Source organism: Strix uralensis, chromosome Z (genome assembly GCF_047716275.1).
Source record: "Strix uralensis isolate ZFMK-TIS-50842 chromosome Z, bStrUra1, whole genome shotgun sequence".
Taxonomy (NCBI): Eukaryota; Metazoa; Chordata; class Aves; order Strigiformes; family Strigidae; genus Strix; species Strix uralensis.
The window spans coordinates 101,707,582-101,722,328 of record NC_134012.1 but is presented as its reverse complement, the minus strand read 5'-3'; the positions used below and the strand labels follow the sequence as shown (position 1 = coordinate 101,722,328).

General features: G+C 43.2%; 1 protein-coding gene and 1 long non-coding RNA gene across 12 annotated transcripts in view; one reads left to right on the top strand and one right to left on the bottom strand.

Annotated features, from left to right (window-relative positions):
• TCF4 (transcription factor 4) overlaps positions 1–14,747 on the top strand; it is a 240,276-nt gene that overhangs the window by 103,584 nt on the left and 121,945 nt on the right. The window lies entirely within an intron of this gene.
• On the bottom strand, positions 12,321–14,328 carry LOC141938310 (uncharacterized). The gene is made up of 2 exons (XR_012627200.1): positions 13,737–14,328; positions 12,321–12,615 (listed from the first exon to the last, which is right to left on the bottom strand). It is a non-coding gene; the product is annotated as an uncharacterized LOC141938310 (long non-coding RNA).

The following is a 14,747-nucleotide window of genomic DNA, read 5'->3' as shown; positions in this document are numbered from 1 at the left end:
GCTCCGGTCCAGAGCGATACCGTGCCTCCCAGCTCGGGGAAAAGACCTTCCTCTCTTTTTCTCTGCCCACGAGTTATTTGAGCATCAATTCTGCGCAGATAGCTGGATTTTTAAGAAGTTTTTGTAGCTCAGTCCTGTGTAACTTAATTTGTACTTCTATATAAAATCATTTATATTTTTTGCATAACTATTTCTTGAAAATGCATCAGGTTTTACTTTTTGGTGTCGTTTCCTTTTGCATGGGCAAACTGCCCAAGCAGATGGTGTAATGTCACCTGTAAGCAATCTGAATAGATAGGTTCATTCTTACATTTTAGAGAGCTTTTTATTTCCTTTATATACGGTACAACTATTGCTGAGAGACCGTTCAAGATGGTGTTTCTTTTTGTGTTCCCTTTTAAAGAGATTCCTGCTGTGATTGGTTCTTTTTTTCCCCCCAAAGTCTGTGTTTTTGGGCTCAGTGAAAAATCTGTGAGTTAAGAAACTTTCCTGGTATTGTTGAAATGGCATCGTATGAAATCCTTGGTCCTTTTTAAAAAGTGTAAACGAGGAAGTGATAGAATAAGTTAAAACCACATTTGATTGTTTAGGCACATAATGTTTTAATTTTAGAAGTTCAACATTTGCTTTAAAAAAAAAAAAAAAAGCCCCAAACCCTCTTAGTTTTGCAAAAGAACATCTTTTAACAACTACTGATTTTTGCAAATGCTGTTCTTACTGGAGGTGCCAGCTCGGCACCCCCCGACCCTGTCGCTCCGCCTGCCCCCGGCCGGGCTGGCCCACGCCGCGGGGCCATCGGGCCTTTGCCGCGGTGGCCCCGTGGTGGCTTTGGGAAGGCGGGTGTGCTTCTGCGAAGAACCGGGGTGAGGCCACCGATGTCTTTCCTACACGTTCCAGTTGATCCTCGGTGTGGAGAGCTGATGGCAGACGGATTTGTACTGCTCACATGCCCAGGGACTTAAAAGCAATAGCAGCAAAGTACAAAAGCTTTCACCTGGGTCGGTTTGGCACAATTAGTTCTTAAAACAAGGGGCTGTTCTTACTCTGTACACATCCTTGGTCCTCGGTGGGACCTCCGTGCACTGGTGTAGTACTGGTCTTACCAATCTGAGCTGGGGGTGTTACACCTAAGCGTCACGTGAGTTCATTTTCTGCTAGTAAGGGGTTGGAGCTTTCCCTGGTAAGGGCCAGGTACTACTTGTGTTACTACACAGCCGGTCCCCTTGACCTCAGTGGAGCTGCTGGCAGGAGTGAGGTGAGACGTGTTTGTATTTAGAAAGCTACAAAGACACTGTGAATACATTCTCAAGCTTAAGTATATCTCTACCATACAAGCCCCTTAAAAAAAAAATAATCATAGAGGCCTTATTTGTATGTTTTTCCTCAGGGAGGAGCTGAATAAAAGATTATTATTTTAATTTTTTTTTAATTTGTGGTGAATGGGAAGCAACAGGATCTTGAATGGACTGAGAGAGATGGTTTTGTTCTTAGCACAAAGGGAGAGAAGCCTTTGTATATCAGGACACCATATATTTTATATGTGTTTATTTGATCATATAAAATCGCAGGGCGCTCGGGGTAAAATATTCAGAGCTGACTGCTGATTTCAACGTGTGCTGTGTGACACCCTGGGTCTTGGAGGAAACCAGAGTGCTCTCATAAACTTTATTTTAAGTTATGAATGCTTCATTCTTCTGAAAATCAGGGCTTAAAGTGATGCATCTGAAATTAGGGACTGTTTCCAAGGGGAAAAAAGAATTTACTGGATTAGAAGAAATAAACAGCTCGGCAGTGTTTAAAAAAAAAAAAAAAAAGGTGAAATAATTGGATAATTTGTTCATCATTGCAATATTTTGTAGTGAGAAGCCCACTCCCATCGCTGTCCTGGCAGGCTGGGGGAGCACTGGCTATAACGAAGCATTCATGGCTTCTTGGTGCTTTTGCAGGGGAGAAGAAATGAGCCCAGGATTTTCCAAACCCTGGTGAAGGAAAAAAACCAGGAAGATCAGATTGTCATCTTACCCTTCTAATTTGGGATTTTTTTCAAAAATTCTTTGTTTCAGGCCCATTTCGGTATCTTCTTTATTTTTATAGAAAATACATTTCATAATCAACCAGGACATTTTATGCTTTAATTCCAGAAATACACAGTATTCTGTTTTCTGGGAAATAATACCATTTCCTGTGAAAGGTGGCCTTCCTTTTCCAATCCACAGAAAAGTCCTGATTTGATCAGCACTTCTGGTTTACCTTTAAAAAAATGCCCTTGCAATTTCTGTGCGAGCACTCTTAACACTTGCAAAGCTTGTTCCAAGTTCTGCCCTGGTTCGAAATGTTACCTTTTCAGAACGTTATCATTCCAGCAATAATTCACCTGGGAATGAAAAGCAAACTAGCTAATACTTTATTGTCAGAAGTAGAAATATTTGCTGGGGTTGCTAAGGCAGAAAGTGGAAAGTCTCGGGTGAACCCACCCTGGTCTTAGCAGGAGTTGTTCCTGATAACAAGAAATTACAGCACTGCATTAAAGGGTTTTGAAGATGGCTGAAAGTTAAAATTTTTGGAACTTTCTTCTCTCTGGCTGTTCTGCAGGTGACAGTGCTACCCAGCTTCTCTGTGTTAAGTCTACCAGCACCTTTCTGTGAAAATTTTCTGTAAGAACATTTTTTCATTAGAATTCATTCATGTAATAATTCAGAATTACTGATCGTGCACAGAAGGAGTTGTGAGAGTTTGAAGTTTCTGCAAACCAAAGCATATTTGTCATGGGTACATATATATCAGGGTGCTTAACAAAGTGCAATTAATAAGTTGTTACTTCTCAGGCATAAAAAAAAATTACTCTTGCTGGAGTTTAACGGGTTCTTATGGCTCTAACGTCCATTTAGGTCAGTTGGGAGCTTTCTGTTTTCAAGCAGAAATCAGGATCATTACACCTCCCCCTGCCTGAGTAAATGTATTTTGTGCAGGTGAAGCAACACGGCAAATAGGCTCATTTTTTCTGGGAGACAGACACGGAGGGTTTTGTGGCTGGGAGCAGGCCGGGAGCAGACTGATGACTGCCGCCATCTCTGGTGCAGCTGCGTGTGCCTCAGCTCAGAGCTGAGGGGGGATCAGATTGAAGGGGAATAAAGTTTTTTGGGTGCTCGTGCAGCCGGCGAGCCCTGCTGGGACCGGCTTGGAGAGGTGCTGCGGCCGACCTCTGTGTCCTGCGTCACCCGTTTGACATGGCCGGACGGACCGATGGGACAAAACCAGCCCACGGTGTGTGCCAGGAGGGTCAGACATAGCTTCCTTTTCTTCCTAGGATCCCAAACCTGTAAAACTTAGGCCTGAGCATGGGCTTGTGTCCGAGCGAGGTGGCTGCGGTGCAGCCTGGGCCTTGGCGGCGGCTCTAGGACTTCTGAAACATTTTCCTGTGGTGAGTCCTCTGTGTTGGGCCTCCAGTACTCACCTCGTGAAACTGGGTGAATTTTGGACATTAACAACATATACTGGGCTTGTACTTGGCCTAATTTTTAGCTGCATTAAATTCTGTATCTGGTATATTTAACTTCTCAATAAGAAGACAATAGTTCCAGTAGTTGGTTTTTTTAACTTTGCTTTTCCCTTCTTTTTAAACATCTTTTGCTTAAAACCATGATATAGGGGAAGTAAATACTTTGCTGAAGTTTTTATTCTCTTTCGTTAATAGCTCAGCAAACAGTGCGTTTGAAAACAAATCCAGGCCAAAATTTCAGACTTGCTAACGAAAAGCAGAAGTTTGACACTGACAATTGCTGTACTTAAAAGCTCCTTGGATCAGGTGTTGTTTTACCATATGGACATTTTAATTAGTAATAAAAATGTTGATCAGGATTTAGTGGTGGAATCTACAAAGCACAAATTTCTGCCTCATTTTGCTTTGTTTTACTGGTGTGAATTTAGCTGTATTTCTCTCTCCATCTCCCTTCTCTTCTTCATTTATGTATTATCTATTTTATCTATCGCTCTTGATAGCCAAGCAGGTAGTCACATGGGTTAGAATATCGCCAAGTGACGAGGTTATTCCATGAGCCTATAGAGCTGTGTTACAGAAAACATCCATTTTAAACCGTTTTGTCTTCTCGATGGTGCTGGCCCAGTGGCTCACCGATGCCAGGAGTGTTTTAAAGAGCCATTATCTATTTGGTACGTGCCCAATTAAACAACAAATAGTTTAGAATGGCACATGCGCTTTCTGTGAGGGTGCCTGGGAATTTTTCTGTGAAAACACTGAAATTATATACAAAATGAACTGCCCTTAAATGAGCAAAGTACTGGGGGGCTGAGGAAGGCTGCCTGCAGGCGCGTGGGATGGGTCCGTTCCTGCCTCCCCATCCAGCTCCCGTGGGTGCCGCCAGCGGGTGTTGCCACGCGCGTCCCTCGTGGCGGAGCCGAGGATGACACCGGTTCCCGCTTTTCCCCGGAGCCGAGGATGACCCCGATGACGTGACTGCTGGGGGTACGTTCCCCGTGAGGGTGCCCGCCTCTCCCTGCGCCGGGGTGAGACCCGCGGCTGGTCGCGGCTCTCGTATACTCCGTGACAGCCCCCAACAAACCAACCCAGCAATCCTCCTCTGGCATCTCTGCCAGTAACCTTAAATTGTAAAAACACATTTTGAAAGATGTGTGACTTTTTAAGAAGTTGATGTCCTTTTAATATGCAGGATCTTTGGGGGAAAAAAAAAAAGTACCCTTTTGAAAATTAAAGCACGTGCCACAAAAGCATGCATTTATAATCATAGGGGTCTTTGTTCCAGTGCCTGCAGTACTAAATGCTAAATCAATAATAAATTTAAGATCTGTGTGAAGAACTACAGCACTGGAGTTAACGGATCCGACTCTTTTTCAGAACTGGTTTCATAATGGTCTTTGTTCTGCCAGCGCATCAGGAGGGCTGCCTGCCGTTCACCTTGCCTTTCTGCCTGGGGTAGTCCTGAGCTATCAAGTTCAAAATAGTAACTTCTTGATTTACGTAAAGAGTTTCAAAATTTTTCAAGGATTTTGTTCGGTTTGTCTGCTTTAATCTTTGTTCATGGTAGCAAAGCCAGCGATGGTTTCACGTCATATAGAAATAACAGTAATACGTTTAAAGTAATCTAAAACCACTTTCTTACAAGGAATAACAAAACACAAAGAAAAATTATATTCTTTTTCCCACTGAAATTGATGTGTTAAAAGTTCATTAATGACTGCCTCAGTAAAGGAGCCTCCAATATTCTTATTAATGATTTCTTCTTTTTTAATTCCTATTTCCCAAAATCTTAAAATAAGGATGCATTTAAACTTAAATTTGCACTGGTCTCTGTCAGTGCAGGCGATGGCCTTTCAGAAGGTCTTGTGAGATGGGCACAGCACTGTGTAACCCTGATTATAAAACTCCAAAAGCCCTCCATGAAACAATTCCCAGTGTTCCCCAGTAGACCCCAGAGCCTCCCTGGTCTGGTGATGGTGGGGCGGCCGCCGGGCACAAGCCTTGATGAGAGGCAGAATGGGAGTCATTTGGAAAATTATTGGGTTTGAGCCTTAAAAATGATGATAAATGCTCATTCTGAATAAGAACATAATACTAGAAAAAATAATACTATATTCCAAGCCTACTGAATAATTAAGGGGTGACGACTACTATTTTGGGCTTAGAAATGCCCAGTTTGGCCATGGGCGCACTGAGTTCCGTGCCCCTTGGTTTCAGTGAAGGCGTTTTCCCCGTTCCCCTCTGATCCCTCTGGAAATCCCTGGGAAGTGTCTGTTGATCCCAGCGCTGGGCAGGATGAGCCCTTACTGGTAGCAATGTTGGCTCAGCCTTGACAAGGTGGAAATTGAAAAAAATAAAAGGGATTACAAAAATAAGAGCTTAACATTAGGTTCCCAATTCCAGAGCCTCTTAAGTGGTTTGTTCTGGTGTGTTGTGCGCCAGCAGCTCCCACTGCCACCAGTGACACTGGCTTGGATTTACTCCTGCCTGTGAGACTTTATTTAAATGCCTAAATAAGGATGTAGCTTTGGTTACCTACTTTATTTTTGCAGCGTGACCCCAGGGCATTGCCCAAAAATGGTTAGGCGGTTATTTCTGCAGATTTTATTTCTGAACGATAGCGGACCTGCGTGATACTGGAGCAGAAGAACAACAAGTTTATCAAGTCCTTCTGTCCTCTTAGGCAGAGGAGGGTCTTTGCAGGGCGTTCTGGAAACATTAGTTACCGTTTTCAGCGCTGCGTTTCCAAATTATTTAGGAACTTCATTACACGTGGCTAATTTGCGTGGGTTTTCTTCGAATTGGTCCGTTTGTTATTTATGTCAGTCCAGATCGATCTCAGGTGTGGCCAAGCCAGTATTCCCAGTTCCTGCGGTTTCCCAGCAGCTGGTTACGAGGATTCCTTCGTAAGAGCCCAAGATTTTGGCTCTTGAAGCAAAAATCGATGGTGGGTGCCTTACAGAAAGATTTCATTGACTGTTTGCGTCTTTGGTTAATTCAGGAGTATGATTTGGGAATCAATAAAACCCCCCATGGCAGCGCTGGGCTCGGACCTGGGAGTTGCTGGGAGCTGGATCCAGTTGGGTGCCCGCGCGTAGGGATGATCCACGGAAGGTGGGGCGTGGGGAAGGCTCAGGGGGTGCGCACGGCTCCGTCATTCGTGCCATAAATCGGGAAGGCAGGGACCGGGAAGATGGGAAGGAGCTCGCCGAGCGTTAGTGCTGTTACCTGGCCTGTGTAGGAGTTCTCCCGCCAAGAAGAGGCCGATCGGGTAAAACCCACGTGCCCGCGGCTGGTGGTGGGTTTCAGCGGATGGCTCCGGGGTGATTCCTCCTGCCCCCCTCCCAGCCCTTCGCGCGGCCACGTTTCTGCTGCGAGCGCATCACCACGGCTTTGGGGACGGGGATTTTACGCTGGTTTCTGCTTTTTTTTTTTTTGGCTTTACTTTTAATTTGCTCTTTAACAAACTACTACATTTATACTAGCTAATAATAGAAACGCCCTGCACTTAGCAAATTTACCAGGTATGAAAATGGCTTGATCGGGAGTGGTGTTTAAAGTAACTAAGTCCATGAGATTTTGGAGAAAATAATTTTGGCGAAGCAGCTGTTCAGGTATAGCTAGCTTGGTAGATCAGGTAGAGGCTTTGGAAGGGCTGTATGAAAATTGAAAGACTACAATATCCGAAATTTAATAAAAAATAAAGTAAATCAAAGTAAAGTCTATAGTCAAACTCCTTAATTGTGATGCATTTGCTGAGTTTCCCTCTTCCATCGTCGGCCCTGCTCCGATGCCATATGGTCTACCATGGAACATTTAACTTGTCAGATATAATGGATTGTCCTGGAAGCAGATTTTTGCTTTGAGCGTTCGGCTCCTTTCTTGCATTTCACTCTCAGCTCCAGGCTGCAGGATGAAGGATTGTGGTGGAAATGCAAAGAAGAGACACACAGTTGATTCCCCTTAAGAGAGTGACCTATATGCCACAAAATTTTACCCACGTAAAGAGGCATTATCCCTGTCACTGACCCTAGCAGGCTGCATGTCAGAACCATTTAAATTTGTCTGGACTTAACAGATTGTGCAAATGTTTCAGAATCAAGTGCTTAGGAATAATAAAGGCTTGTCATTTCAACTTAGGCAGTGGCAGCGCAGCTCGCGCCGGCCAAGGGATGAGTATTATTTATTGTGACCTACATGTAACCTAAGCTGCCTGCCTTGTAGACCTTGTAAATTAAGTTCATCTCCCAGGGCTACTAAACTTAAAAAAATATATATTATCTGATAAGGAACCCAAATAGCCATTACTCTGTGCTGTAAAGTGGAGGTTGAGGTTGGGAGGGATCATTTCCACGGATGGGCCGATAGTTAATTACCGTCGGCGTTCCGGTGCGTTTGCACCTTTCTGAATTGGGGGGATCCTGCCACGGCTGGAGGGGGGACTCGCTGCGGCAGCTGTGGCTGAAGGGCTCCTGCTGGACGCCCTGGATCAGTTGCTTTAAAATTGTCTCTCACTTAAGTATATTAAGAAACAATAAAATATTGTCTAGAAACCGTAGGTAATATTGCCATCCCGTTCCATGAAGTAACTGGCAAGAATCTAGGATAAAAATCTGACCCTGCTAAAGATACTCAGTTTTATTTAATATTAGTGCGCCTGATACTTCACCTCTAGGGAATAAAATATTTGTAAATCAATCTAAATTTTGCTCTTCAACGTAGCATTCCTTTCAGCTGTGAAGTTTGTATTGAGGAGTGGTAATTTTTTTTTTTTTTTTTTTTATGAAGGTTATTGTCTTTCCATTTGGCAGCAAAAGGAAAATTGTCAGCTGGTGGAAGTGGGAAATCCCTCTCTCAAGGACTTTCCTCTTTCCAGCGTAGGAACCAACATTCCTAGGTGTCTTTTCACACGAGAGCTTTATCATCCTTGATCTGAAGCTGGTGGAGAGCGTGTGTACTGATGCTATGAGTTTGCCTGTATTCTCAGCCCAAATTGTTTGTTCCCGAAACATTTAGGAAATGTCAGTTCTCAAGTGTAAAAATCTTATTAGGGTCTGCATGCCCTCTGCTGGATATTACCGATTTGAGACTATTGGGTATTTCATAATGTTACAGTATATTTACCACATCATTCCTGATGTTTTGCCATACACTGAGAAGCTTGTAGTTTGTTTTGTCTGCTCGGCTAATCCACATTATCCAGTCCGTTGTTTTTAAAACATCAAAATCATAACAAAAATAAACGCTAGCTTTTTAAAAAAAAAAAAAAAATTCTGTGCTGAGCAATATTACAAATAAATACCGTTTCTGTAGAAATGTATGATGGAGTATTTAATCTCAGTGTGAGGCAGTGTTAGAGACTCGGGTAGTTCTGTCTATATATGCAGAGAGCACGTGAAGACGGGGGAAAAACAGGAGGTAAACTGCTACAAAAGCACTGCTGCTTTTGCTGTTAAAACCTGAAAAATCTACCTTTGCCATCGGGCTTTTAAAATGGATCCCTGTGGTCAGCATTTGCTTCCTTCTTCCTGGCGTGTAGATGACGCTGAAGACATTAATTCGGGGCTCAGCAGCGGGGGGCCGGCCCGCTGGGTTTGGGGGTCCCGCTGCCTGGGCACAAAGTCACCCAGAGTCCCAGGTGACGCCTCTGCTGGCACCTGGGGAGGGACCGCAGCCAGCTAATGAGTGTGGTTGCTGTTTATCGTGCCGAGGTGTAGATTTGATCCCCAATCTGCACGATAAGGCTTTTGATCTCTTTATCCTCGCTCGTGTCCAGCGTGGTTTGTTTTAGGAGCCTTTTAATAAATGCTACTAGATAGGGGTGGTTTACAGAGCAAAGATTTAGAGCCCAGACTTGGGCTGAAGGAAGGTTTATCGTCCTCTTTCAATTCTGTGTCTTTCATGGCCTTAGATCCTTATCTAACTTGTTTTAGAGTGATTCTGTTTTCATGCTTGAGTGAAAACCCAGGTTTCCAGATACATGATAAAGATCTCCTGAACTGGTCCCTGAACAAATGATGAGGGATCACCCTGCAGTGTATTTCAATTTAAAATAGCCCTGTGAGGCTTACTTAGGATAAACCAATACACAGTGCTTTACGTTCAATTCTTATATATTGCTTTCAGGTCTGGGGTATTATTGCAACATGGTTTTGTCTCATATCTTTATGAAAATGTTGCCCCTTTTCATTATTCTGATTCTCTAGTATGAGATAATGCTTTTGATTTTTTTTTTTTGTTGTTCTTCGATGCCTGTCTTCATCCCCTGCCCATCTTTTGACTATTATATGTTCCAAGAGTGAGAAGGGTAAAACACGGTGAATGGGTTTCCTTAGAGTTTTTGTTTCTCTCTGAAATAAATTTGCCTATTTCCAGAGTGATACAGGTGTTCAGGCTTAGATGATCATAATTATTTCCTCTAGACTGAAATTCCATGCACATATGAAAAGGAGAGGAGACTAAAGATGTTTATGAAGTCAGATGCGTCTTCTCTCTAAATGAAGGATTGTCTCCCATAAATGTTCTTCCGTTCACAGCTTTTGAGTGTAGGTGCCCGGTGGCTCCGGGCTTGCTTGAACGTGGCCGTTGGTGCCGCATCAGCCTCCGCGAGACAAACGCGGTGGCCCACGACAGTGAGGAGTCTTTAAGGTTTCTTCAACTCGTTAAATATAATTTCTTCAGACGGCGTTGAAATAAACAGTTGTTTTGTTTAAATACCTAATTTAATTATGAAAGTTTATTATTCTGGTCTCAATTAGTGCATGTACTTGATATTAAGCTCATTAATGTTCCTTGTCCGCAGAACGCGGTGTTATTTATTGGTTGCACAATTGCAGCGGTGGCTGCGAAATGGCAACACTTGCGTATCCCCTGATTAACTTCAAGGTGCTGAAAACCTGTTGCAGAGGGTGCAGCGAGCTTGTTCTGACTGGATTAGACACAATCAATCCTGTAATGCAGCTGTATCATCCAGGCAGATAACCAACTATTAGCGTCAAACCTTTCTTTTACGGGGTAGTGTGATAATTTTTACAATCTAATTGATTTTGGTGGGACTAGTCGAGGACTAAGAAACTATTTAAAACAAGTCTGGTAGAACGTGGTCTTCAATATTCTCTCTTCATATTCTTAAAGTTTTGAGTCTAGTTTTGCCACAGCTATTTTGTTTTAAAAGCACGCAAACAGAGAAATCACATCCTGCCCTGTAATAGATGCTGTTATTTGGCAGATCGCAGAAATAGATGGAGCAATTTGCTTCAGTCTTTTGGGTTCGGTCCAATATTTCGTGAACCGAGATCAGCGACAAAAGAATTCGATCTGGTATTTTCATGGAGTAAAAGGGACCTTCCTGCAGTGCCGGGGTCGGTCCCTGGCCCCCCGGGCGACATGGGGCAGAGCTTGCTGAGGGCAAGGCAGGCAGCACCGCTGCTCCCGCCCGGAGGGAGGGAGGGAGGGAGGGAGGGGTGTATAGGCACAGGCACAGAGCCACAGCCTGGGTGGAAGGAAGGAGTTTGGCCTTTGGGGTGTTTGGGAATTAACCGTGCAGGTTTAAGCGTAAGCACTAGCCCAGCGAGGTGAGTCAGTGGAGAAGTCCCGCTTTTGCTCTGAATTTCCTTGCTTTAGGTTGTTCGAGTCAGCTCTGTAGCTTTATTTTAGTATAGATTTTAGGATTTAATTTCCTTTGCATTTTGATGGTATTGTTTAAAAAAAAAAATCTCCCTTTATAATGGTGCCTGCTCTGGCATCATAACGTCTCTTTAAGAACCATTACTGTTTACTGCACATCAGTGTAAGTGCAAAAATCCTCTTTCATGTCAAAAAGATCTTTCCCCTAGCATTGTGCTGCGTTTTGGGGCGTGATGCCATTCAGATTATTGGGATTAATACCTTCCCTCAGCTTTGTACCCAGTTTGTGGACCTTCCCTGGATCAGATGCCATGTGATTTGTACTATTTTGTGAACATTATTGCCCAAAGTTTGCTTAAAATCTATTAGATTTCGTTCTTATTGTCTGTACTTCACATATAGCACAAAGCAGAAATAGCTCATTAACATGATACTTCCATTACCATCGGATGAGATTCTTTGTGATGTAAAATACCCTGTTCAGAACCTCCCTGAAAGAAAAGGGGTATTTTGGCTGCGTGTCCTATCCCGGTAAGCGCGCTGCTGTTGAAGTACGTATAGATCACCCAGGTCAAGCCCGAGGCAGGAGCTCGGCCGAGCTAGGCAGCTCTCTCTGCCGTTTAAATGTTGGAAGAGGAGAAATCTCAGCTGGGCGCCCAGTGCTGGCACCTGCCGCTGGGCCCCCTTGGCCCCCCGGATGCCCACTGCAGGTTGTCCGTGCCAGGGCTGCGTGGTCCCCTGGCAGGTCCCTGCCCGGGCGCTGCGCCGGCGAGCACCGCTCCCTGCCTGGGTTAACGGCCGAGGAGGCGCCGAGCCGGGAGGAAAAGCTGGCTGTCACACAAAGGGGGACAAGCCTCCGGCCAGCTGTTAGCCCTGGTGCCAGGGACGCCGTGCGGATTTGCTTCCTTCAATTAAGAGGCCAAAAAATTTCATTTAATACTAAAAGCATTTTCCTTTCTATTTTTCCTTCTTATTTTTCCTTCCCCCCCTTTTTTTTTTCTTTTTCTCTTTTAAAGAACAGTATTCAAAAGTTCTGAAAAAATAAAGAAGCTACCTGCTGGCTCCTCTGATGAAAACATGGGCAGGCTATTTTTTCTGTCAAGGGCAAAAGCCAGCAAGGCCTGGGAGGCTGCCCAGGGAGGGCACAGGGTATATACATTTCTCCCAGAGTGAGGTGCTTATAAGTATAGGATATATAGTGTACAACAGCTCATTTATTTCAGTGAGGTTTTTCCTTGAATAATTTGTAATTCTATACAAATTTTAGCTTGATTGGTCTGCTGAAGTGAGTCAGGTTTTCAAATCTCTGAGGCAAAAAAAAAAAATAGTACTGGTAGTCTGGCTGTCACTGTCAGAAGTTGCTGTGCAGAGGTTGTCCTCGTGTCGGGCACGTCCCGGCCTCGGAGCCCCTCGGCCACGCTGGTGAGCACCGAGAGGAGTCCTGCGCTCGCTCCCCGGAGGGCTCAAATCTGCCTTTCCTCGTGCCACCAAACCTAAACAAGCATAAGAAAATTTTGAATGCAAGAAGTACAGATTAAGGCAGAAGTAAACTGTTTCATGATCCTCATAACCATGCAAATAAACCCCGCTGCGACCGATAACACGTATGTGTTTGTTATATGCAGACAAATGTGGAACTCTAAAGTTCAGCCCATTCTTCAGTTGCTCAGAACTTTTTCTCCAAGTATGCTCCAGCTCTGTGCTCCTCGTGCCTGGTCCGGCTTTGACACTGAATTCTCCTTTAATTTGTCATTCTTGGTGGGGGAATTGATGGGGCTCTCCCTTCAGGATCGGCCCTCAGGGGGAACAATCATCAATTTTCAAAAATGCTAGAAATACAGTAATAAAATAAGAAATATGTTTAAGCAGAATTGCAGACCAAATTCACAGTCATTAAAATTGCAGCCCCTGATAGAATTACCTTTTTTTTTTTTCTCCCCCAGACAGGTTTCCCTTCTTCAGTCTAACCAAGAAGTAAGCCCCAAATGTAGGGCAGCGGAAACCTGAATTAGAATGTTCTGGTCGAACTCATCTCTCAAAAAATATGTCAAACACGAAATCAATGTAAACATTGAATGGGAGTCATTTATAGAAATAGCTTCACTTCCTTTTCTCTGCAGATGGAAAGAGTTGCCTCATGCCTCTTATGCTGCCTACCAGAAAAAAGCCAAGGTGCCCTATCTCCCAGGGCAGGGGAAAAGAGAGTGGGGAATCAGATGACTTGCATTTGTGCTTGGGAAGTTGCTTAAATTTTCTACTTAATTTGATTAATTTTTCAAAGTACACCATGGAAAGGCAAGTGGCTTCTTTATTGATTGATTGGCAATCCTGTGCTGCTTTTATTTTCTGCAGTTAAACAAAAATGCAAACAAAATATTTATGAAGCAATCGGTTTAGTTTAGTGAAGATAAGCAGGATTTTTTTTTCTAGAGGTATTTAGAGAGCAGAGCCTTGAGATTCAGTGTTTGTCAGAAAACAGGAGCTGCATGTAGTTCTCTCTTTGTCTCTCCTTTGATTGGCATGCATTGTGTCAATTAATTGAATATATATATATATTTACACACACGCTAAGTTATTGCCTCCGATAATAATGGAGATGCTTTTTCTGCCTTACCTAAAGAACAAGTGCACACTTGAAAGTTATTCACCAGCCTTTGTAGGTCAACTTCTTCCATGGAGCTTTGTTTCAATTGTCAGATCATAAAGCCACGGAAGGGTATAGATCGTGTTGCGTGTTCGGAGTGCTGGTAACAAATGGCACATTTTAGCATTTGGTCCTCTAGGTAGAAAAAATTAATCAGATGTCTGACAAGATTTGTTATTCATCTCTATTTCAGGCTCTCTTTTTTTTTTTTCCCCTTCTTTTTTTTTTTTTTCCCTGGCTTACGACAAATATTACTAACGGGTACTTTTAGATTTTAAAATATGGACAACAGTACTCCATGCAGTAAAAGACTTGAACGATTAATGCTACCCTTATGCCTCTTTTGAGTAGTTTTAGCCATGGGGCTTGGCACTGCCACCATTGTCTTTGTGCCAAAAAATATCCGCAGCGGCTGCCGCATTCTAGTACTAGAGGGTTGTCTCGAAAATTCCGCAGTGAATGCGTCGGGTGTCTACATCGCTGTAGACGCTCTCTCTTTTTTAAAACATTTTAAAAAAAAAAAAAAAAAAAAGAGAGAATCTTTAGCTCTTGCAAACCTCAGAAAATGCACAGTACAGGCTGGGGTGTTCAAGTGACTGAAAATGATGCATAATGTACAGTAAACGTAGAAATTCAGGAGAAGCTTTTGTATTTGTGAGCACAAATAGTTGCTTAAAGAGCCTACTCTTGCATATTATCAGCACTCTTGCAAATTTTATTATCTGAAACAAATGTGCCAGTGAATTTTAAGCAGAAAATCAACATCAAGACTGTAGCTAATTTTAAATGGACAGTTTATACAAAAGATATTCCTCTCCCCCCCCCCCCCCCCGCAATGAAGTGTCATTACAAAAAGTATGATAATTTCATAATTACAGTTGATAGTGAAAATCTACGTATGTATATCTTTTTAACGGTTTCTTGACTTTTTCATAAATTTCAGTTATTTGTTCTTAATCGAGGAGGCAGATTTCTAGCTGT